The 27037-nt window shown below is 43.8% G+C and overlaps 1 pseudogene across 1 annotated transcript; it reads right to left on the reverse strand.

The window, feature by feature from the left end:
* Positions 1–1021: 1021 nt before the first annotated feature.
* LOC146041491 (formyl peptide receptor 2-like) lies at positions 1022–27037 on the reverse strand (annotated as a pseudogene). Its single transcript, XR_014463492.1, has 5 exons — positions 26982–27037; positions 19046–19144; positions 8834–9477; positions 5010–5022; positions 1022–1388 (listed from the first exon to the last, which is right to left on the reverse strand). The product of XR_014463492.1 is annotated as a formyl peptide receptor 2-like (transcript).

The following is a 27037-nucleotide window of genomic DNA, read 5'->3' on the forward strand; positions in this document are numbered from 1 at the left end:
CTTGCGGATGAGCGGGGGATGGCGCATGGTGATTGATTTGCCAGGAGCTTCTCTAATGAGTATTTTACAGTTTTGGCACCTACAGTATACCTCTTATAATGCAACAATTATTAACATTTACATTGTTACTTCTCACCTATGTGATGACTTGGGGTATTTGGGCTATACTGGCCCAGGGGGTCTCATGTTCTGAACCGGTATACACTTAACCTTATATAAACATGGTTTGATAATTATTTAATTGAATTGAAATTGAAAGTGCAAGCGTAAAGTGAACAATGAAACGGTGACAAACAGCTGCTTAAAAATTATTTAACAGACCTTTTATTACAGGAAACCTGGTAATATTTAAAAAGTGAGCTTAATATTTACAATGAGTGATACATTTACATTTAGAAAGTTATTGTAACGACCTGTTCTTATTTAAAGATAGGTTATATTTCCACTTTAAATTAATACCTATTGAAAAATATATACAGTATTACTCAGGTATAGCTAGTGCAATGATTTATGTTCAGAATTCAAGAATGTCAGACTTTCTAATTAGCCCCTCTCAGCTGGAGCATTCCAATTTTCTAACAAAACGAATGCCAAAAACACACAGGTTTTGCAGAATGTGGGTGTTTTCGGGAGAACACGGGCTGTTTATCGAGCGATTCTGTATGCTAATTGGATAGCCTGGTAAAAAAAAAAACAACAGTAAAACATAAGTTTTTTGCACACAATTTTTTAAGGGTAATTGGATACCGCTCAAAAACATATAAAATGGCAATTAGGAGCTGCTTGACTGGTACTTTATCTCTCTTCTCTTTATCACTCTGCGAGGCTTAGTAAATTTCCCCCTTAGTCTACCATATGGTTTATATGACACCTACATATACTGTAAATAACCAGTGATGCCAGCTAGAGGCATGTACATTGAGGGAATTGATGTTGTATTCCAAGTGACCTGCAACGCATATACAGAGTATTTGAAAACAATATCCATAAGAAATTAGTGTGCTCACTAACAAAATATTAATTATACTGAAGATTCCAGATTTAATGTTGGAAAAATGCTGGCGGCAACAGTGTCCAAACTATTGAGGTCGGACCGCTCATTCAAAGCATTTTCCAACACGGCTGGTATGGATTTTAAAAAACTTTTCTTGAAATCATGGGAGAAGAAGACATAGAGCAAGGGGTTGATGCAGCTGCTGAAGTAAGCCAAGCAGACAGAAACTTCTGTAATGACAGTATCAACCCTCCAATGTTTCTCATCGAGAGTTATTAATGGCCAAGTGTTATATGGAAACCAGCAGACGAAGAACCAGACTATGACAGCGGTAATAACACGGAAGGGTCTCTGAGATCTATTCAATTTTCTAATTCCTCATATCTTGAAAAAACTGAGGTCCAGTTCTCCAAAGCAGGAATTATTGTCCTATTAACCATAGATGAGGTCCTCATGACTACTTTTCCCATTAGAAGCAGAATTATAACATTTATTAGAAAGGTTGTAAATCTAAATGGATCATGCCAAACACTATAGATAGATTTAGATAGATAGATAATTTATAGATAGATTTTCAACAAAAAATTGTACAAATATGAAATCATCATGAAATAGAAAAAAAAAACTGTTCAGAGATTTTTTTTTTTATTCAATATTCTTTATTCAATTTTCCATACATAAAAAAAAAGAAAAAAATTACAACATTTACCTCACATACCACATACAATTATCATTTCATATAATCAACATAAATACAGTTTGCTGTCTTGGTTCTGTTGGTTAATTCCAGTTTATCAAATTTTCACAGGCTAGAATTGGCTTGCTAGCCCTTGCCTCCTCTCTCCCCTTCCCACTACGTTAGGTTATTTTCTTTTGTTTTACGTGTTTGTGAGCATACAAGCAGTTACAGAGGACTTCAGCTGTTGTTTCGTGTTTTTCTCTTATCGTTCTCCCTCTTTCTATCCCCTTCCCCACTTTCTTCCGTTATATAGTATGTGACATTAGTGTTATTCCTCGTTCTATTTCTTAATACAACACGTTCATCTTTGCAGTGATTTCCTAAATTTAAACTTATAACAGTGTCTAGTGTCTACTGAGACTATCTTAAAATATTTATTGAGGTGATCAAGTGGTTATTTATAAGGTGAACTTTTTCTGTATAACTATAAAGTCATTATTCTCATAGAGCCTTTTCCCTTATTTCTGTGAACGTGATATCTTTAGAACAAAAAAAAAAAGAGATTATTTTACTGAATTTACTACATACATTACATTACAATATAGTTGCATTTGAAGAGAACCTGCAGATGCCTTCTTACCTCTCTGTCTCCATGCAAGAGTAAAGCTTCTGTAGCTCTTCTCTCCAAGCAGTGCGAGAATTAGAACGTGAGATTGAAGCTTTCGGTGCAGAAGAGATGTTGTTCTAAGATGCTATGAGCACTTCTCAAATGGAAATAACAGACTATAACACATCCTTTGTTGCTCTTAATGGATTAGCTTTGTAGATTTGCATCTGGTCAGATTGGAGATAGCGAAGAGAACTATAGAAATATAGAGCTCCACCACCAACCTACTAGTAGCCATGTTCCCGATTCATATGCAGAGAAAAGGTGGTAGACTGCGCTCATTGATGACAGACTGAGGTTTTAAAAATGTATAAATTTAATTAAACAATTAGCATGCTGTAAACATCTAAAATTACAGAGTACAAGGTACACATATATAAAGAAGGGGAAGGGGGAGGGCAAGAATATTGAAAATAGCTGCGTCCACTGTTAGAGTGATATCACCTTAGTTAAAGTCCACAGTCCAGTGGGTAACCGTTGAAATGATGAGCGGATGGATGTATCAAAGAACTGGCCGCGGCGGTACTCGAATGTGGTTTTCTTCCGTTTGTAGTAGGGGGTAGCGATCCTCCCAACTCAGATGAGAAATATTGGTTGAGTGTCCGCTGTAGGACCCTGGGTGGGTATTAGACAGGCGGCTTGCCTTCAAGAGGTGAGTGCCTCACTCCAGGTCGATAGGGCCAGTGATGGTAAGCAGGTGAAAGGCTCCAAACGGTTCTCAGTGGAAATAGGTGGCAGTGACAGGCAGCGTTTTGTGGTGGGCAGTTAGGAGCCTGGGCCCAGGCTCCTAACTGCCCACCACAAAACGCTGCCTGTCACTGCCACCTATTTACACTGAGAACCGTTTGGAGCCTTTCACCTGCTTACCATCACTGGCCCTATCGACCTGGAGTGAGGCACTCACCTCTTGAAGGCAAGCCGCCTGTCTAATACCCACCCAGGGTCCTACAGCGGACACTCAACCAATATTTCTCATCTGAGTTGGGAGGATCGCTACCCCCTACTACAAACGGAAGAAAACCACATTCGAGTGCCGCCGCGGCCAGTTCTTTGATACATCCATCCGCTCCTCATTTCAACGGTTACCCACTGGACTGTGGACTTTAACTAAGGTGATATCACTCTAACAGTGGACGCAGCTATTTTCAATATTCTTGCCCTCCCCCTTCCCCTTCTTTATATATGTGTACCTTGTACTCTGTAATTTTAGATGTTTACAGCATGCTAATTGTTTAATTAAATTTATACATTTTTAAAACCTCAGTCTGTCATCAATGAGCGCAGTCTACCACCTTTTCTCTGCATATTTTCCATAGGGATTGACACCCCCTTTTTTTGACAGCCGCTAGCAGAAGCCACTCATACAGGCGCCCCTACAGTTACCTCGGTAACTGATACCCCAATTTTTCCATGTTCCCGATTCAGCTAACGGGTGTGGATGGGGGGGTTGACAGTACAGTCTAGGTAAACCCCAAATGGCCAACTCACTCAAGGTTGATACTGGAGAAAAGGTCACAGAAAAGTTAGACGTGAAAAAGTCGGGATGAGTTTTTCACTTTTTTTTTCAATGTCAACACCTGAGGATGTGAACTCCCAATTATTATACGTGTCCCCTCGTATGGCTCACTTTTTGGTGAGGTTACTAATAATACAGTAGTTGAAGACCATGTGGACAATAAACTATGAAGAAGTCCAGGAAAATGGGAAAAAATTCTGAGGATCTCAAGATGACTTCTTCGTGTGTTGACCATGGCCATGTCAACCTTTTTCTTGTGTCGACCGTTTGTCTATACCAACTTTGTGTATGTTGACCTATTCACTGCTGCCCCCCCCCCCCCCCTCATGGCACAAATCCCTGCATTTTTCTGCATTTGCATGCGAGGGTATGTGTGCGCTTACACATCCCCTCGGGGCAGACATTCTGACGGCCAGCATGTGGCATTTACCTGCTCGCCAGGCAGCAAAAATACGCTGCTTAGGGAGCAGTTCTGAATCAGGCCCTAAGACTGTTGTCTCTATAAATATAAAAGCAAAATAGCTAGCCAATAGCAAATCAGTGGGATGTGGTAACAATGTGGCAATTGGGATGTTGATGGTAGAAATCCCCAGTGCCAGAACTTCAACATCAATGGAGATGCCAACGCCAGAATCCCAACAGCCGGATTCCCTATCATAAGTATGCTGGGGTTGCTTAGCGTTAGGATATAGGATATAGGATATAGGTTTAGGCACTAGGGAGAGGGGTTAAGGTAGGGATTTTAGGGTTACACTGCGGAGAGGCTTAGGCACTTAAAAGGGGGTTAGGGTTATGCACTAGGTTTAGGGTTAGGCTGTGGGATGGAAGGGTTATATTGTGAGGGTGAGGAAGGGTTTGGGTTATTCTGTGTATCACAGTGGGCAAAATTGATGTATATTTTATATACCAGATCTAGTACCAGCCGTGCCCATGGCTATTGATTAACATATTCCTTTATTTGAGAAGGGCAGAGTGAGTTTATCAAGTCATTAATACAGATCGCTATCAATACTGTTGGAGAAGGCTCATGTGCAGATGATGTAGGATTGTTACATATTGACTTCTCATGATGATTTCAACCTTCATATCAGTTAAAAGATACTGTATGGGTCACCGGATAGCTCAGATTACTGTCCTCGGGTAGCGGTTATACAGTATACTGTGAGCTCAGTGTTATAAAAGTCACACAGTGTATCTGGCACCCAATCTCTTCAACCTCCTACCCCCACAAAGGCAACAGAGGAATACGAGTAGAACAATTCATAATAGACTAATCACTCATCAATAATGTGTGTTAGATTCTTAATAATGTGCGTTAGAATTCCAACATGGGTTGGGTAAGTTTTCTTACCCTCTCACTTTACCCCAGAACCCTCCCTACCGGCAGCCTAACCCTCCCCAACCCAGCCAAACCCTAACCCCCCCCCCCCCACTTAGTGTATAACCCCCATTTGTAGTACCTAAACCTAACCTTTATTCCACCTTCAAATTAACCTCTATGTCCCCCCTAGTGCCAAAACCAACCCCCCTCCCCCTCTGGCCTAACGCTATGACACCCTGGCATAATTACCCCGGCATCCTGATCCCTGAAATCATAAACACATTCCTCCTTTAGAACAAGTGAACTTGTGAAAGAAAGTTAAGAAAATAAATTATGGTATTCAATAATTACAGTGATTATTCTTCTTTGCCACCTTGTCTCATACCTGCCACACATTCCTTGGTTGCGCTCAGTGTGGGCTGCAAAGGATTTGCCAACATTGGTTTTACTTGATAAATTCAGAGGTGCATATGGGTGTGGTATGGATTACAACTACAATGTACAAACACAGTGAATAAGAGTGTTTCCATAATTGCAAATTAATTTACACTGGCCATTTTGGAAATAAAGAATGCGGTTCATCTCTAAGAACCATTCTCGGGAGTCCTTATGTACAACATGTAATCACCACGCAAGAGAAGGTTACGGGTCACTGATTACTCATGTTAACAACTGCATCTCCTTTTGTTGCATAATTATTCTGTTATTTGTTTTATGTCCCTGTAACGACTGTTCCATTCCTTTTTCTGTTTTATTCTCTGTTTATGCTACTGTAATTTTCCATGGATGATGGTATGGACCATTTTGGTGCCCTAAAAAGTAAACGCTATTAATAATAAGCATCTAAACTCTCAAACAAAAATGATAACATTAGCATAGTAGGTGAGCTGTCAACGCTGGCTAATAAAGGATGTCATTTTTAAAGTAAAATATATTTGTGAAAAATTGATAGAACAATATACTTGTTCAGTCTCTCACTAAGCAGCTTGGCAAATTCGAAACCTACAGCATAACCCTCCTTTACTTTTCAATAATCGATCTTAACACGATGTCTGAAGAACGGTATTTATTATTCAGTAAAGGGATCATGTATATATATGCGATGATTGATTAGATGGTGTATATACAAGTGAATTGGGTAAAACTGTAAATAAAACATAAACATGCAATTACAATCTGCACATAGAAAAATGCAAGGTAAACATGCAGTGCACATAACATTGTGCATACAACCTGACATTATTGGTAAAATGTATATGCTAGAGTGTAACTGGTATTGCTAACATACATAACTGCCTAAATGAGTTAGGGGTGACATAGTTTTGAGTGATAAACTCACCATCGAATGCTGTATCAGGCTGGACCATGTGAGCTGTGTCTGCCTGCATCCATGTGAAACTTAATATGGCCCCTGATGATCATCTTTGTCCCAGAATGCATTGCTAGCTAGCTACATAAAGCTATGGGGGACAAACTACCTAGCATACAGTAGCTCTGTGCTGACCACAGGAAGGAGTGGATTATGCAAAACAAAATCAATAGAACACAACAGAAACTTACGCTGAAGGCATGACAATACTGTATAGGTTGTTTATTTTGTGTGTATTTTATTTATAGCATACCTTAATTCAAATATAAAAGTCTACAAATGTAAAACAAAAATGTGGCAATCGGATGATGTAAAGCAACAAATATGAAGTGCAACACAAAAGTGAGAAGTTACGCTATGGCGGTATAAAATAATTTTATTCATGAAGCTGATAAGGAAACATTCACTAATGTTCAATTTCCAGATATGGATGATTCTTCTGCTAGTAATTTGTGGTGTAATATTTCATTGGCAATATAGTTTCTGATGCCGCAGTTTGCATTGATTCGGTTACCATAGTATAATTCCCCTTTCACACCACCGTAAAAACCTGTGCAATTGCTGGTTTCACCTCAAATGCAACTCAGTGTGAAAGAGTTACTGTATACCGGGTCCAGCTACCTGGGTTGGTCCGGATAGCCTTACTATTTGGACAAATACTGTGCGGCATCAATAACTTCATGTACACATTGTTGGTCTGGATAGGACCTAGTATACGGCCAATGTTAATGGTTGCTCAAGTCATCTGACCTTGAACCCATTCAAAGGCTATAGAGATCCAGCACACCAACACTTGGATATGATGTTATCTCCAAATGCCGGCAGAGGGTAAGCCCTATCAATATCCCAGGTCCAGCCTGCTGTGGGAATGGGGTACATGTCACTGTAAGATGGCTTGAAGCCCAGTGACAGTGACTTTTAAGAGCTTAATGGCTGAAGCACCATTTTTCAAATGCAATGAGTTTTAAATAGCTAAATGGCACCTGTTTTGGAAATTGACAGTTATGAACTGATTGGATGGTACTTAATCGCTCTTCACTTTTTCATTCCCCAAGCTTTGATAAACCTCCCCACAAGTAATATGCAACATATGTACATATTTTTTACCAATATCATTCATACAACATTTTATTGTATCCGCTCAGGAAAATATTTGGTACTTGTGTACTAGCACGGCACCCATCTCATTGCAGACCATAAGGCATGCGAGGGTATGTGATGCGATGTTATACAATTTTAAATTGTATTCCATCAAATTGTATGGCATTGTATGCCATTCTATTGCATATACAATGGTTTTCCCATGTTAAAAGTTGCCCCAATAAGTTAATAAACGTGTTGGGTGCTTACTATGTTAAAAGCACCCCCAACGGCACCCCCACTATCAACGCCAACCCGAAGCGTGGCGACAGTACGCGTCCTACGACCTTTTCATACCCCCACTATCCACGTCGGCGTTGAGTTGATTTTATACAGTGTGGTGAGCGCAGCGAGCCACCAAGCCCGAAGCGTGGCGAGCGTAGCGAGCCCTGCGAGGGGACGCGGAATACATGTAAAGTAATACGCGTCCACTCGCTGCGCTCGCCACACTATATAAAATCAACTCCACGCCGACGTGGATAGTGGGGGTATGAAAAGGTCATAGGACGCGTACCGCCGCCCCTCGCGGGTTCGCTGTGCTCGCCACACTCGCCACACTTCGGGTTAACGTTCATAGTGGGGGTGGCGTGGGGGTGCATTTAACATTGTAAGCCCCCATTAGGGTGCTTATACAATTAAACATTGTATAGGGGGCTTATACAATTTTAAATTGAATCGCAGTGCATCGGGTGTTTGCCATGCGATGCGATTATATGTTGTGCGACCAAATATTGTGGGCGCCGTGCTAGTACACAATTACCATCTATTTAAAATGAAGAAGAAATCAAACTTGAAGCTTGAAATGTGGCCGTGGGATTGTCCAAATTGCTGAGCTCTGGCCCCTCATTTAATGCATTTTCTAACACGGCTGGTATGGACATTATAAAACTTTTCTTGAAATCATGAGTGAAGAAGACATAGAGCAAGGGGTTGATGCAGCTGCTGAAGTAAGCCAAGCAGACAGAAACTTCTGTAATGACAGTATCAATTCGCTTATATTTTCTATTTAGAGTTATTAATGGCCAAGTGTTATATGGAAACCAGCAGATGAAGAAGCAGACTATGACAGCAGTGATAACACGAATGGGTCTATGAGAACGATTTGATTTTCGCATTCCTGTGATCTTGATAAAAATTAAGCCATAACATAACAAGATAATGATGAAAGGGAATGAAAACATGCAGATGTTTCTTGTGATATACATGGCATTTTTCATCATTCTCACATCAGTTTCAAAAATGGAATAATATTTGGGATCACACTCAGTAACACCCACAAGCCCATGGTTAAACACCAGATGAGGGACACTAGTAAGTAGGCAAAGCAACCACACCAGTATAGCTATGATGGTGGCCAACCTGGGCGTCCTGTGTGTTTTGGTCCAAATTGGGCAAAAAACTGAGACAAATCGGTCAATGCTGATGACGGTCATGAAATAGACACTGCTCAACATGTTTATGAAGAGAATTGTTATACCAGCATTACACAGAAAATTATCAATAGACATTTCCCAATACAAAGCCCATTCAGATATACGCAAGGGGAGAGAAATGCATGTGACAAAGTCAGCGATAGCCAAGTTTAGGAACCACACGGCATTGACTGTCTTCATCTTAAACCCGGCAATCCAGATGACCAAACCATTTCCTATGGTCCCCAATATTAAAGTAACACTGTACCATATGATGGACATTGCCCTCATCATATCTATTAAGATCTCATTATCTGTCTTATGTTTAATGTAATCCTTTTTGAGGTTTGAATTGAGCCAGATGTCTTCAGTAAGGTTCCTGAAAATAAAATGAACCAATTTACTTATAAGTGTATACAAATTAGAAATATGTTTTAAATAATGGAAACGTAGATCCTGTTGCTTGATTCTTACCCACCAACCCCGCCTTTTTACTTACATTTTCCTACTAAAATCCCTTCATTGTGTTACTATATCCTTAAATTTGCATCTTAAAACTGGATTAAGAGATGGTGGCAATTTGTAGAACAGATGCCTCCTTGCTACTTTTTCCTACATTTTTTTGTCTAATGTGCCCATACAATACAAAAAATGAAAATACACTTCAGCGCTGTCCCATAGATATTTCAGCAGATATTAACTTGCTAATGGATATTGAGGTTGATAGTAGTCCTCAGTTATCTTTGTGAAAAGTTGGGGTCTCCTACTGACCTCCGTGGGGGTCCCTATATGCACATAAAGGTATCTTTATGTGGCTTCAAAGATAGTACTCCTTCTGCAACCTCCTGCCTCTTCAACGCTCAATACAGATGTTACTGACCTGATGGATAGGCCCTATTTACACGTAAAGGTATCTTTGAAGCAGGATCCTAATCTTCCAGCATATTTCACGACACTTTGTATCCAATCACCAAAAAAACCACATTAAACGCCTGATAGACAGACACTCACCTCAATCTGAGGCCCTATGTGCGTGTAGCAGTTTCTTTGTTTGCTCTCCAGGTAAGGATATTCTCCACAACCAGTACACTCCGTAAAAAATATATATTTATTCCATGGATGTATACATAAAACAGATGATAAAAAATGTATTAAAAACAACAACGTCACACTCTAAATGTGTGAGACCAAAAAGTCACCCTCTTCCTGCATCCGGAACAGGTTGAGGTGAATATGCTAGATGGATTATAGCAGTGGGTCTCACCATAGAGTGTGTCTCCTTCCTCTCACCGACGCGTTTCGGGCTATGGCTTCAGCCTTTTTTCAAGGTGTGAGGGGTTCATGGTCTGGGATGGTTTTTATACCTATCCCCTAGATTGCCATCTAATCAGAATCTCCAAAACCTGGGCCGGAGCGGAAGGTAACCACATCCTTTTAACCCACCTAAATACCTATCTAATACAACATGGCAACCTAGCTAAATCGCTATTACATTATACATACACAAATGTTAAAACCAACTTATATTTAAAAGAAGTATTAATAGCCGCGGTGTGGATCATTTTTAGACTCCTGTCCTGGAGTTATGTCCATTTTTTACTTTTTCTCCGCCACGCACCTGTGTAGGTTATTATTCTGGCGTTGCGTCACTTCCGGTGTACCGGACGTGACTTCCGGTCTCCGAGGTGGAACAAAACGTCCATAAATGAAGTTCCCGTCTGGCTCGCAGGTGTCCGTTTCCTGCTTCCTGTGTGACGGACCTTCTACTTCCTCTGTATGAGACGCAAATATCAGTTGATTTCTCTTCCAGATATCGCGGTCGCCATCTTTGATATTACATTTTCATAGGAATAGATGGTATTGCTTTATGTCCTTCCTCTATGCCACCATATTGTAGCCATAAACGAAGATAGCTCAATTGGAATTTTTTTTTAGGGACAAACAACAGAAAAAAAGGATATTAGTATAAATTGCATCACAAAAAGCATTTTACTTCAAACGCTACATTTAGCCCGTTAGGCTCTATTGTTTTGTGTGAGAAATTTTTTTTCATCTCAGTACATGCAAGTCGTTTCTCCCTGTCATTAATCCTCCAGTTCTCCTTAACCACAGTTATCCCACAAAATGACAGTAAATGCTTAGTGTCACTATTGTGTGTGTTTTTAAAGTGCATAGAAACATTATGAGTCTCAGTGCCTTTTTTTATGTTTCTCACATGTTCAGCCATGCGAGTTTTAAGCATTCTAATGGTCTTTCCAATATATTGCTTATGGCATGAGCACTCAATGATGTATACACAGTATTTCGTGTTGCAGGTGATGAAATCCTCGATAGTGTGCCACTCATTTGTTTGTACCGATTTATATTGATTTATCACCCTGCTATCACTTTTACATATTCTGCACATTGAACATGTACCACACCGATAAAACCCTTTTGATTTTATTGGGTTTGGAGGAGACGGTGTGTTAATGGCACTTGTGACAATGAGATTTTTTAGATTATTAGCCCTCCTATAGATGAAATGGGGACTTTCATCAATGAATGGTTCCAGGATAGGGTCACTCTTCAGAAGGCCCCAGTGCATTCTAATAATTTTTTCAATCTGTTTTGATTGACTAGTGAATTGGGTGATAAAGTTGACACCCCTCTTGTTATTTTTCTCTTCTTTAAGTTCAGGGGCCACTGATGTCAACCCGACCACACTCTGCACTGATTTACGGCCTTTCTCCCTTGCCTTTGTGATGTCTCTTTCATGATACCCTTTATTAATGAATTGCTTCTCCATTTTATCAGCATGAACTTCATATGTTTCGAGTTCCGTGCAGTTCCTACCTATTCTTTGGACACTGTACACTATAATCGACCATACGGTGGGCCTAAAGGCTGTCGAACATTTTTTGGACAAAGAAGGTACCCCAGTGGAAGAAAAAAACTTCATACTGGAGGGTATTGCTTTGATTTTGAACAATAATTATTTTTGGTTCAATGGGGATTTTTATTTACAGCTCACAGGTACCACGATGGGCACTAGGCTGGCGCCAAGCTATGCCAATCTATTTATGGCAAAGTGGGAGGAGGAATGCATTTTTAACAACTTGCAGCTTGGCGCCAGCCTAGTGTCCTGGAAGCGGTACATTGACGATATTTTATTTATTTGGAATGGTGATGATATTTCTTTAAACAATTTTTGTGATGGGCTCAATAGAAATGGGATTAACATAAAATTGACCTTTGACAAAAGCCAAACCAACGTTAATTTCTTGGACCTCTGCATTTATGTAGAGGGAGGTAAAGTGAAAACCCGAAATTACCAAAAAAGTACAGATTGCAACTCTTTTATCAATTACAATAGCAACCATCATGCCAACTGGTTGCGCAGCATACCTAATGGACAGTTCCAAAGAATAGGTAGGAACTGCACGGAACTCGAAACATATGAAGTTCATGCTGATAAAATGGAGAAGCAATTCATTAATAAAGGGTATCATGAAAGAGACATCACAAAGGCAAGGGAGAAAGGCCGTAAATCAGTGCAGAGTGTGGTCGGGTTGACATCAGTGGCCCCTGAACTTAAAGTAGAGAAAAATAACAAGAGGGGAGTCAACTTTATCACCCAATTCACTAGTCAATAATAAAATTGTGGGCACTGCGCTAAAAACTGTATAATATAAGCTGCTCAATGAAAGGGTTAAGATATTGTAAAAAAATGAGCGCTAAGAGTGAGATGAGAGAAAGGGTAAAAGATAAAGAGTAAAAGATAGAAAAGCACCTGAAAAATAAAAGTTAATAATGAATGTTTACAGCCCCTTTGGGGCGTCCGTGTAAAAGTCCGTGGGGTACCTGCGGCTGTCCCTACCTCTATAGAACACGGGGCAGGAGACGGGAGCCAGGCGGGGAAACGAAGGTAGCGTCCTACTGATGTTCGGAGAAGCCGCTCGTCTCCGTCTGTATGGTGACGTCACACGGTGCCGTGAATGCCGTGTAGCCGGCGATGGTTCTTCATGCTCCCGCTTGATGGAAGGGACTTGTAGAGGTCAGGGTAGCGTTCTTGCAGGTGTCCACAGGCAGGTCTTCAACGCGTTTAGTGCAATTAGAGCATTGTAAAAGGCAGGTTTGCTTCTCACACAGAGACTCTGCAATCTCCCAGGCAATCCTGAAGAGTGACCCTATCCTGGAACCATTCATTGATGAAAGTCCCCATTTCATCTATAGGAGGGCTAATAATCTAAAAAATCTCATTGTCACAAGTGCCATTAACACACCGTCTCCTCCAAACCCAATAAAATCAAAAGGGTTTTATCGGTGTGGTACATGTTCAATGTGCAGAATATGTAAAAGTGATAGCAGGGTGATAAATCAATATAAATCGGTACAAACAAATGAGTGGCACACTATCGAGGATTTCATCACCTGCAACACGAAATACTGTGTATACATCATTGAGTGCTCATGCCATAAGCAATATATTGGAAAGACCATTAGAATGCTTAAAACTCGCATGGCTGAACATGTGAGAAACATAAAAAAGGCACTGAGACTCATAATGTTTCTATGCACTTTAAAAACACACACAATAGTGACACTAAGCATTTACTGTCATTTTGTGGGATAACTGTGGTTAAGGAGAACTGGAGGATTAATGACAGGGAGAAACGACTTGCATGTACTGAGATGAAAAAAAATTTTCTCACACAAAACAATAGAGCCTAACGGGCTAAATGTAGTGTTTGAAGTAAAATGCTTTTTGTGATGCAATTTATACTAATATCCATTTTTTCTGTTGTTTGTCCCTAAAAAATTCCAATTGAGCTATCTTCGTTTATGGCTACAATATGGTGGCATAGAGGAAGGACATAAAGCAATACCATCTATTCCTATGAAAATGTAATATCAAAGATGGCGACCGCGATATCTGGAAGAGAAATCAACTGATATTTGCATCTCATACAGAGGAAGTAGAAGGTCCGTCACACAGGAAGCAGAAAACGGACACCTGCGAGCCAGACGGGAACTTCATTTATGGACGTTTTGTTCCACCTCGGAGACCGGAAGTCACGTCCGGTACACCGGAAGTGACGCAACGCCAGAATAATAACCTACACAGGTGCGTGGCGGAGAAAAAGTAAAAAATGGACATAACTCCAGGACAGGAGTCTAAAAATGATCCACACCGCGGCTATTAATACTTCTTTTAAATATAAGTTGGTTTTAACATTTGTGTATGTATAATGTAATAGCGATTTAGCTAGGTTGCCATGTTGTATTAGATAGGTATTTAGGTGGGTTAAAAGGATGTGGTTACCTTCCGCTCCGGCCCAGGTTTTGGAGATTCTGATTAGATGGCAATCTAGGGGATAGGTATAAAAATCATCCCAGACCATGAACCCCTCACACCTTGAAAAAGGGCTGAAGCCATAGCCCGAAATGCGTCGGTGAGAGGAAGGAGACACACTCTATGGTGAGACCCACTGCTATAATCCATCTAGCATATTCACCTCAACCTGTTCCGGATGCAGGAAGAGGGTGACTTTTTGGTCTCACACATTTAGAGTGTGACGTTGTTTTTTTTAATACATTTTTTATCGTCTGTTTTATGTATACATCCATGGAATAAATATTTATTTTTTACGGAGTGTACTGGTTGTGGAGAATATCCTTACCTGGAGAGAAAACAAAGAAACTGCTACACGCACATAGGGCCTCAGATTGAGGTGAGTGTCTGTCTATCAGGCGTTTGATGGGTGATTGGATACAAAGTGTTGTGAGATATGCTGGAAGATTAGGATCCTGCTTCAAAGATACCTTTACGTGTAAATAGGGCCTATCCATCAGGTCAGTAACATCTGTATTGAGCGTTGAAGAGGCAGGAGGTTGCAGAAGGAGTACTATCTTTGAAGCCACATAAAGATACCTTTATGTGCATATAGGGACCCCCACGGAGGTCAGTAGGAGACCCCAACTTTTCACAAAGATAACTGAGGACTACTATCAACCTCAATATCCATTAGCAAGTTAATATCTGCTGAAATATCTATGGGACAGCGCTGAAGTGTATTTTCATTTTTTGTATTGTATTCTATTGGTGGGAGTGTAGTGACCCACAGAATTTACACACAGCAGCAGTTCCGGGCGCAATCATTCACTTGTCGAACCCTTTTTTTGCGTAATGAGCCCATACAACTATGTGTGATCTCCTGACCTACCTACATCAGCGGATTGGGGATATTAAACATGCTTAAATCCCTATTCCTGTCCCCTTGGAGATTGCATACTTTGGGCATTTTAACATGCTAAATATCCCTGACAATATCAACGATGCTTGCCGATCAACACACCCAGATGGTGGAACGGTAGGACGTGGGATCGGGGATTGAGCATGAATGTACGAGTGGACTCCCTTAGTTACATATAGAGATGTGTGGTTCAGTTCTAGTAATCGACATCTGAACACAACCAAAACCCAGTATGGATCTTCCCATGTTTGAACATTTGTATTTTATATCTACATTTTGGTTTTTGGTTTACCTAAATTTACATTATATTTGCTGTTTTTATTTATTTTTATCTATTTTTTAGCAAAAATTATAGTTGAATCAATTTTAATTGGAACACACACACACAATAAAAAAGAAAAGCAAATCTCTAGGTAACTTAAAGTACAGTGTACTAGGCACTGAGGCTGAGTATTTTGGTGTGGCTAACAGTGACAATGACAATGTGAGGTTCTAAATAATACTAATTTACTTTCCTAATGCCAAAACCACAGAGCATAATGAATTGAAATATTCATCATCATCATCATCATCATCATCATCATCATCATCATCATCAACACCTAAGCTCTATCATTGTCTCAGCTCTCTAAAGCCCACTAAATGTGAACTATGGAGATACAGGGCCTGACTCAGAGCCACACGCACTGCCAATATCAGATGAAGTGGAGCAATATTTTGATATTGGGCATGCTACTACAGTAAGTCACACCTCATATGCATCCTGATTGTGTCCATGTAGAGTTGCATGTGTAATTTGAAGAGCATTTAGCAAGGAGCATATTGAACGTAAGGAGAGTGTTTCTAGGGGGTGATAGTAGATGGCTTAGTGCACGCACGCTGACTTATGGGCATCTTAGGCAAGTGTTGTGGCAGGAGGCATGTGCTGTTTGTAATGTTGCAGTTCAGCACCTGGCTCCTGTCACTGAGGAGGTGCCGGCATTTGCGTTTTACCCTTGGCGGGTGATATACAGGTGCTGCCCGCATCTCACGATCACCCACATGACGTCACTGAGTACAGGGTGTATGTACTGAGCATTGGAGGAAGATAAAGTTAAGGGAGATAAAGATACAAGACAACCAGCTCCTATCATTTTTCTAAACATACCCTGCAAATTGGCAGTTAGGTATTAGTAGTAGTTCGCCCCTGGGGAACTGTCAGGCCTCTGGCCTTTGCCCATCACCAGGCGTCAAGCCTGTGCCTCACTACAGGCCTCCAGCCTGTTCCCTAATCCAGGCTAAAGGCCTGTCAGAAATATTAGGCCTCTTAAGGCCTGTCAGCCATTTTAGGGCTCTTAAGGTCCATCTGCCATTTTAGGCCTCTTAGGGCCTGTCAACCATTTTAGGCCTCTTAAGGCATTCCAACCATTTTAGGCCATCCAGGCCTATCAAGTATTCTAGGCATCATGACCTGTGATTATCTCTGGCCTGTGTTCCTATCTGACAAGGGGTGATTTTGCCCCCTCCTGAAAAGTCCTGCCTCTGGGAACAGTGGGCTTTGTGGCAGCTCTTCCTGGGCCAGGATTGAGTAGAGAAAAGGGAAACGGCTCTTTGTGAGCAAGACCGGCCCTAGGTAACGGGGAGGATAGGAAATTGGTAAGTAATCTCACACTGTGAATGTGTTCGCTGTCACCCAATGTTAATGTTTGTGTGTTTGACATGATTATTGTTGTCATGGTATATTAGTCAATGGATGTTATGAGGTAATAGTTACATAATGTATTGATACAATATCGTTTAGGTGAGTGCAGGTTAGTCAGCACTGTGGAACTGTTATAGGACAGGGATGTTGTGTTTCCCCTATACAATAGGTGAGGTCAAGCACGATGACAAGAACTCTGGTGTGAGTAACTTTGTGTTTGTCTGTCTTCCCCCCACCCCCTGAGCCCCAGCCTGGGGACTGCACACTGATGTGTGAGCCCCTTGATCAAACATCTCAGCGCACGAGTGCTACATACTGTAGGTGAAAACTGGGTGGCTGAGGCTTTGGCCGATGATGACTATTCACCCAGCCGTCCACTTGTAATTTCCCACACTCAACCCTCTGAGCGTTGAATAGTAGAATTTCATTCATTCTGATTTTTTTTCCTATCAGCACGGTCATGGAATATCTGGAGGGGATCTGGCACCAATACTACGAAGGGTGGGTACAGCCTAAAGGCCTTCCCCATACACACCACAACAGCACCCTAGATTATCAGACTTTTTTTGATGGCACCCCTGGGCCAAAAACAAAAATATAGATACATTATAAATAATGTATGTAATGTATAAAATTAAGTTGATTGTGTTTAAATGTGATGCTTGGGTTCAGTTATGTAATAAAAAGCAGTATTTGCTTCTATTTGTAGACACCGTTTATGATTAGCAGCCACCAGCACTGGTTTTGTCCATAAATAATTGACCATAAATAATTTTAATTGGTCCTGGACCACCAACCCGTGTCACCCATGCAAGTGTCCCAAGGTACCCCAGGGAGCCACGGCACACAGTTTGGGAACCTCTGGCTTAGTACATAGACTAGTAGATAGGGTGCTTCTGTGTCCGCTTCTGAATCATGCCAATATTATTCCGGAGAATGAAAGGTAAAAAGGCAATACACAGAAACATTCACAAGCACCCTGTGCTCTATTATGTTTTATATCAGTGTATTGCATTGTTGTCCTGTAATAGTGTATTGCATTGTTGTACTGTATTAGTGTACTGTAATAGCATATTGCATTGTTTTTCTGTATTAGTGTATTGTAATAGTGTATTGCATTGTTGTACTGTATTAGTGTACAGTAATGGTGTATTGCATTGTTGTGCTGTATTAGTGTACTGTAATAGTGTATTGCATTGTTGTACTGTATTAGTTTATTGTAATGGTGTATTGCATTGGTTCACTGTTTTTATTTTTGTTCTGCATTAGTGTACTGTATTGGTGTGCTGTATTGTGTACTGTATAAGGTTTGAGAATGCGCAATAGAGTCTGAACCCTCTAGTTCTCACACTCTATTGCACTGCCTGGCGGGACGCAGCTGCCAGGAGAGAGGAGGGGCCTTAACGGAGGAGGTTGCATTGTATTGGTGTATTACTGTATATTAGTCTACTGTATTGATGTACTGTATTAGTTTATTGTATTGGTGTACTGTATTAGTGTACTACTGTATATTAATGCACTGTATTGATGTACTGTATTCGTGTATTGCATTGGTGTACTGTATTAGTGTTCTACTGTATATTAGTGTACTGTAATGATGTACTGTATTAGTTTATTGTATTGGTGTACTGTATTAGTGTACTACTGTATATTAATGCACTGTATTGATGTACTGTATTCGTGTATTGCATTTGTGTACTGTATTAGTGTTCTACTGTATATTAGTGTACTGTGATGATGTACTGTATTTGTTTATTGCATTGGTGTACTGTATTAGTTTACTACTGTATATTAATGTACTGTATTGACATACTATATTGTATTGGTGTACTATATTAATGTATTACTCTATATTAGTTTACTGTATTGTACTGTATTAGTGTATTTTACTTAGAAAAATCAAATTAACAATGCTGCACAATGTGTCATCACAGCACAAATAATTATTTAATTTGCCTATACTGCATCTAACAGCAGCCATATGAACAGGAGCACTACAAAATAATTAGATAACAAACTTTAAAACATACGTGTCGTAATATTCCATCGTCATGTTGTATAATGTCCAATTCTCTAAAGGATGATTTATTGTCATATTATCCATAAGGGTCGTCATGACGCCTCTTCCCCTATGAACAGAATTATAACATAAATAACATAATAAATGTAATAGGAACAGTGTACATACCATAGATAAAGATATAGTGGGGTCATTCTGGTTGACTTGCTAAGCAGCGGTAGTTTGCTGCTACAGTAAGCGAGACTTTTAACACCGCTTTAAATGAGCGCCCTCTGCCGCCCAGCGGATATTCCCGCCGCAATGCGAATGGATGTTTTGCATAAACATCAATTAGCATGGTTGCGTGTGGGCGCGAAATCATTTGATGATCGCCGACTATCCAATGATTTCTTTAGTGCTTGCAAACCTTAGTCATTCTCTACGGACTTAGACTTGCAGCGTCCTGGTCCGAGAACTAGGCTGGCATCTGACTTCCTGTGACATCAGCCGACGCTGGGTGCAGGGCTGGGGGACATGTGTGTAAGGGGGGTGGCTGGGTGCAGGGTAAGGGTACAGGTGTGTGATTGAGGTGATTGGGTGCACAGTAGGGATATACTGTAGGTGTGTAAGGGATACTGCTGGGTGCAGGGTAGGGGTACAGGTGTGTAAGGGATACTTCTGGGTGATGGAGGTGGCGGGGTGCAGGGTATGGATACAGTTGCATGAGGGCTACTGCTGGGTGCAGTGTAGGGGTACAGGTGTGTGAGGGAGATGGCAGGGTGCAGGATAGAGATACAGATGTGTAAGGGATACTGCTGGGTGCAGGGTAGGGGTACAGATGCATGAGGGATACTGCTGGGTGCAGGGTAGGGTAACGGTATGTGATGGAGGTGGCGGTGTGCAGGGTAGGGGTACAGGTGTGTGAGGGAGGTGGCTGGGTTCAGGTTATGGGTACAGGTGTGTAAGGGATACTTCTGGGTGCAGGTTAGGGGGTACAGGTGTGTGATGGAGGTGGCGGTGTGCAGGGTATGAATACAGTTGCATGAGGGCTACTGCTGGGTGCAGGGTAGGGGTAAAGGTGTATAATGGATACTGCAGGCTAGAGCTACTGATGTGTGTGGGAGGTGGCAGGGTGCAGGATAGGGGTAAAGGTGTGTAAGGGATACTGCTGGGTGCAGGGTAGGGGTACAGGTGTGTAAGGGAGGTGGCTGGGTGCCGGGTAGGGATACAGGTGTGTAAGGGATACTGCTTGGTGCAGGATAGGGGTACAGGTGTGTGAGGGAAGTGTCTGGATGCAGGGTAGGGGTACAGGTGTGTAAGGGATACTGCTTGGTGCAGGGTAGGGGTACAGGTGTGTGAGGGAAGTGGCTGGGTGCAGGGTAGGGGCACAGGTGTGTGAGGGAGGTGGCGGGGTGCAAGGTATGGATACAGTTGCATGAGGGCTACTGCTGGGTGCAGTGTAGGGGTACAGGTGTGTGAGGGAGGTGGCGGGGTGCAGGGTAAAGATATAGGTGTGTAAGGGATATTGCTTGGTGCAGGGTAGGGGTACAGGTGTGTGAGGGAGGTGGCTGGGTGCAGGGTAAAGATACAGGTGTGTAAGGGATACTGCTTGGTGCAGGGTAGGGGTACAGGTGTGTGAGGGAGGTGGCTGGGTGCAGGGTAGGGATACAGGTGTGTGAGGGATACTGCTGGGTGCAGGGCTGGGGGACATGTGTGTGAGGGAGGTGGCTGGGTGCAGGGTAGGGATACAGGTGTGTAAGGGATACTGCTTGGTGCAGTGTAGGGGTACAGGTGTGTGAGGGAGGTGGCTGGGTGCAGGGTAGGGATACAGGTGTGTGAGGGATACTGCTGGGTGCAGGGCTGGGGGACATGTGTGTGAGGGATACTGCTGGGTGCAGGGCTGGGGGACATGTGTGTGAGGGAGGTGGCTGGGTACAGGGTAGGGATACAGGTGTGTAAGGGATACTGCTTGGTGCAGGGTAGGGGTACAGGTGTGTGAGGGAAGTGGCTGGGTGCAGGGTAGGGGCACAGGTGTGTGAGGGAGGTGGCGGGGTGCAAGGTATGGATACAGTTGCATGAGGGCTACTGCTGGGTGCAGTGTAGGGGTACAGGTGTGTGAGGGAGGTGGCGGGGTGCAGGGTAAAGATACAGGTGTGTAAGGGATACTGCTTGGTGCAGGGTAGGGGTACAGGTGTGTGAGGGAGGTGGCTGGGTGCAGGGTAAAAATACAGGTGTGTAAGGGATACTGCTTGGTGCAGGGTAGGGGTACAGGTGTGTGAGGGAGGTGGCTGGGTGCAGGGTAGGGATACAGGTGTGTGAGGGATACTGCTGGGTGCAGGGCTGGGGGACATGTGTGTGAGGGAGGTGGCTGGGTGCAGGGTAGGGATACAGGTGTGTAAGGGATACTGCTTGGTGCAGGGTAGGGGTACAGGTGTGTGAGGGAAGTGGCTGGGTGCAGGGTAGGGGCACAGGTGTGTGAGGGAGGTGGCGGGGTCCAAGGTATGGATACAGTTGCATGAGGGCTACTGCTGGGTGCAGTGTAGGGGTACAGGTATGTGAGGGAGGTGGCGGGGTGCAGGGTAAAGATACAGGTGTGTAAGGGATATTGCTTGGCTCAGGGTAGGGGTACAGGTGTGTGTGGGAGGTGGCTGGGTGCAGGGTAAAGGTACAGGTGTGTAAGGGATACTGCTTGGTGCAGGGTAGGGGTACAGGTGTGTGAGGGAAGTGACTAGGTGCAGGGAAGGGGTACAGGTGTGTGAGGGAGGTGGCAGGGTGCAGGATAGGCATACAGGAGCATGAGGGATTTTGCTGGGAGCAGGTTAAGGGTGTAATACTTTCTTCCTAATGATAGTGTGCTAATTGGGGGGTGCAGTTTTATAAATTTTGCCTAGGCTGCTAAAATACCTTACACCGGCCCTGACCACAGGCTCAACACACATGCCCGTCCTCTCACTGCCCTTCGCTCCCACAACCACGTCCACCCCCGCCGGAAGTTCTCTGTGGCCGGATTCCCCTGCTCTCCCTCTACGTCCATAGCCAGCTGTAGGTCTGCGATGTGCACAGTAAATCACTGCCTGTGATCCTCATAATGTGCACACCGCACATGCCCGCCGACCATGCCCACCTGAAGCACTCTCTGCCCTATTCCCTTTCTACTCCTCTCCCTCCAGAGCACTCACCAGCTGCAAAGACTCTGCCCCACACCCAGCATTACAGTAAGCAGCCAGCCACATCCACCAGGAGGTCTGCAGGGAACATGTGTGCGGTAAGTCACTGCCTGTGGTGCTCACAGGCCGCACATGCCCGCCGCCCACGCCCACCCCCGCCTAAAGCACTCTGCCGGATTCCCCTGCTCCCCTCTCCATCCAGAGCGCTCAACAGCCGCACAAACTCCGATCCCCACCCACCCAGTGTTACAGTAAACAGCCAACCACATCCACCAGAAGGTCTGGGGGGAAACATGTGCGCGTTAAGCATATTTCACAAGATAGGTCTTCACAGATTAAAGGGGCAGAGCCCTTTACGATGGTGTGAAGAGTGCCCATAGCACGATGAATCACCTTGTAAGTGCCCATACACGTTCCAATTATTGTATACAATATCGCATCTCATCGAATCTCGGTTTTGCGATAAGATGAGATGAGATCTAGTACAAAAAGTATGTGCAGCACATACTTTATGTACTAGATCTCATCTCATCTGATCTCATCGCAAAACCGATATACAATGAGATGCGATATTGTATACAATATTGTATACAATAATTGTAACGTGTATGGGCACCTTAGAACGAAGAACCGCACACTCAGGTGCTAACTTTGAATATGGGTGCATGAAAATGTAAATTTATTTTAATCAAGGTATCCTCCTAGAAGATGAAACCAGCACAGGGGTTTCATCTTCTATGAGGATACATTGATTGTGATATATATATATATATATATATATATATATATATATATATACTAGGTGATTCATCGCACCCTACGGGCACTCTTCACACCGTCGTAAGCGGCTGCGCCCCCTTAATTTGTGAACATTTGTATATGAGAAAGATGGTTAGAATTGTATGAAAGATGCCCTGTATTGCAACTTGAGTTATAGGTGAAATGTGTTAAATAGAGAGCATGTGATGTGGAAGGGGGTGTGTATTGTTTTGTTTAATTAAAAAGCGGTTACAGAGTAAGATGTACATTGATAGTGTGGATGGTACAGTGACATTTGTGGGTGGGGGGGGGGTGGGCTGTGTGTGCATGTTGTTTAGGTGTGTGTGTGCAATAGTATAGTAGGGTGTTTCTGAGTCAGCGGCTACCCACTGGCTGAGGTCACGACACAGGAAAACAGGAGGCTGGGTAGTGATAGGGGTGTGTGGACATAAGGGGGACTAAAGAGGAGAGTGGGAGATACTGTGCAGCTTCTGCCAGTGGGTGAGGGTCCAGCGTGGCAGTACAGGAGTACAGGATGGTGGCCCTGAGTCAGTGTCTTCTCCTACTGGGTGGGAGTTAGGGTGCATGAGAGCAGGAGGCTGGGCTATGAGGCATGATAGGGGCATGTGGCCAAAACAGCGTCAGCGACACCCCAGTGGTGGAAGTTACGGTTCAGGTGAGCAGGAAGCTGGGTAGTGATAGGGGTGTGTGAGTATACGGGGGACTAAAGAGGGGCTTAGGGGTGCTGTGAATTGCGGGAGGGGCACGGGGGTGCCGTGAATCAAGGGAGGGAGGGGGAGTAGGTGTCCGCAATCTGCAAATTACGCGGGGGGGGGTCGCGGGGGGTGCCGCGAATTGCGGGAGGGGGGGTCGTGGGTGACGTGAATTGCGGGAGGGGGGTCGCGTGGGGGTGCCACAAATTGCGGGAGGGGGGGTCGTGGGGGGTGGGTGACGCGAATCACGGGAGGGGGTCGCTGGGGTGCCGCAAATCGCCACAAGAAAAAATCAACACAGAAAGGTCAACACATTAAATGTTGACATAAGTGTGGCACTTCATTGGTGACCATGTCGACACATGAGAATGAATATGAAAACATTCTTAAAATGAAACATAAATCTTCAAAAACTCATGTCAACCTTTTTCATCATCGACCATAGCCTTGTCAGTGTTTTGCATGTGACATTTGATCCTGGGGTTGCTGTGAATCGCGGTGGCTGGGGGGGGGGTGTCCACGGGAGGGGGGGTGGCGGGGGGGTGTGCCATGAATTGGGGGAGGGGGGTCGCGGGGGTGGGTGCTGCGAATTGCGGGAGGGGTTGGCACGTGGGTTGCAGCGAATCACGGGAGGGGGGTCGCGTGGCCGGGGGGTTTGCCGCGAATCACGGGAGGGGGGGTCAGGGGGGGGTGCCGCGAATCACGGGAGGGTGCGGGGGGTGCAGGGGGGATGGGCGCGGGGGGTTGCAGTGAATCGCAGAAGGGGGGACGACACAGGGGGTGGGGTGCCCCGAATCACCGGAGGGGGGGTCGTGAGGGCTGGGGTTGCCGCAAATCGTGGGGGGGTTGCCGCGAATTGCGGTAGGAGGGGTTCGCGGGGGAGTGCGCGAATCGTGGGAGGGGCCCTCGAATTGCGGGAGGGGGGCGGCGGGGGGCGCTCACCTGGTGTGTCTGGTGAGTAGCTGTGTCTTTGCTGGGTAACATGGGGAGGCAGAGGGTGTCTGGCACTGTGCATACCTCCCAACATGACCCATGCCAGGAGGGACACAATGCTCTGCCGCTGGACTTTCTTCCTAATGTATGATTACCTCCATCTGTGTTGAACAGGTTAATTGATAGGAAAGGTGCTTCAACACAGGGGATGGCAATCATACATTAAAAGGAAAGTGAAGGAGCAGAGCAATGTTTCCCTCCTATGACTGTGGGCTCACTGGGCTGGTTCTCTGTCATGTGAGTCAGATGCTCCACCCAGCTTTAGAGGGTCAGACACACTTTGAGTGACAGATGTAGCCAAATATATAAGAGATATATCAACACACCTGTCACAAATCACCTAGGGAAATGGTTAACATAAGCTATGGAATATAGGTTAAAACAGGGTGCATGAGAGAATATGACCACATTAAGACTAATTTAAAAATGAATCTAATAAACAAAATACACTAAACATCGGCACTCACCTTTCCTAGTTTATTGGTGCCCTCTGGCTTGTGACCACATTGTTTAAACAGAAATTGTAGGGGCTCTGCACACACTAAATTAACTGATATTAATAAAAAGTGGAGATTTAGTTCATGAGTTGATAAATGCATTTAAGCCTGCAGCCCCCTTCACGGGACCCCACTTTTCTGCAGGTCCTAACACTATCACTCAAAATTGTTACAATACACATACAGATGGGACTGGCTTCATCTTTGCAGTGCTGGCATTTCTAATGCCAGCCCCGCCATCACGCCAGCCCCGCCAGGGGGCGCACGCGCACGAGACACTCGCATGACCCATGGGCAATGGAGCCTGCCTCCGCTCCCCGACGCCTCCCCCACCGTCGCCGCCCATCACCCACACCACCCCGAGCGCCCCCCTAACCCTGGCCGTCTCCCTGAAGCGGAGACAGGAAGGGACACGCAGTGTCCCTGCCGGGAGACTGGGACGCATGTGCGTGTGAGACGCATGCGCATCCCAGTTCAGTGTAGCCCCTGCCACCGGCGCTCGCCAGCGGGGAGGGTCTGGCGAGCTCCGGCCAAGAATGGCAGGGGCTCCATCTGTAGCTATGACATTAATGTTTGATTCCAGGCATGCTATCTGGTCTAAAGCTATGCAGATCGGGACACATACTGATGACCGACGGGCAGGATGCCAGCATTCAGAATACCGATCCTTCCCCTGTCCCCCCTAACCATTCCTTTCTACAACCTAACCACAATCCCCCCCCCCCATACTTTGCATCCTCATCCTAACCCTCCCTGCTAGTGATGCCAAAGACGTCAGTATACTGGATGCCAGTATCCTGACCGCTGGGATGATGACTGTTATATAAATAAACCTGAGAAAATATTATTGTAATGCAAATGGTGAAAACACTAGTAAAACAAAATACAATGTTATCCATCTGAAGAACATCTATCTAATTAATCCAGAAGAAACATTCATTACCTGGACACCAGTGTGTAATACCTCTTTCAGACATATGCGAAAATCCCGGGTTTTTAACATGAACGCACATCAACTCGGGACTAGCATATGTCTGAAAGGGTCTTCCATGGGCTTCACTCTCAGATCCTAAGCACCTGCAATTGACCAGGGTCACTAAAATCCTGGGATCGAACACCAGGAGTGAAATCCCGGGTAGTACAGTATATCTAGAAGGGATATTATTTTGTTATCTAGGGTTTTGCACTATTGTGTTGTTTGTATATTTTTTTGCAGTTTTTAGTTTTGTTGATCTATTGGTGTATACACACAGTAGCTTTGACGTGCTATGTGAGTCCCGATGCGATCAGATCGTATCGGGACTCGCATAGCACGGCATGCTGTCAGTGGCACAATTTACACTATATATAGTGCAGATCTGCACTATATAGTCTTGCCTGCCCTCTCTATCTGACTGCATACTTGCACTCGCACGGGAGCGCGCATCGGCATGCGATCTGCATGCGATATGGCTTAGAATGTTCACTATATCGGCAACATCGGAAGCCATATCGCCCCGTGTGTACACACTATAAGATTGATAACAGCATAGAAAATTCATGGGTAAGAGTCCTGGTATGACTACACCTGCGCACCAGTTACCAAAGGTGGTCTGGAAAACATGCCATTTGGTCACTTATATATTGAGGAGGGATAGTCTAGAATAATCACAGAGCAAACACCTAGTATAGATGGTATTCCGGAGTTACAATTTTTAAATCCTAAAAATAGACAATAATATCCATATATGGATTAAAAGTTGCATTTCACCTCCTGTATTGCAACATAGTTTGTCCTCACACTTACATTGTATATGTTTAGTGATCTCCCTACACAACTTAATATAAATATGACTTACCTCTCTGTCCCCGTTTGAGCTTCTTAATATTCACAGTACTCTTCTCTTAGTAAAGC

The sequence above is a fragment of the Crinia signifera genome, chromosome 19, assembly GCF_055691185.1.
Source record: "Crinia signifera chromosome 19, ASM5569118v1, whole genome shotgun sequence".
Classification (NCBI taxonomy): Eukaryota; Metazoa; Chordata; class Amphibia; order Anura; family Myobatrachidae; genus Crinia; species Crinia signifera.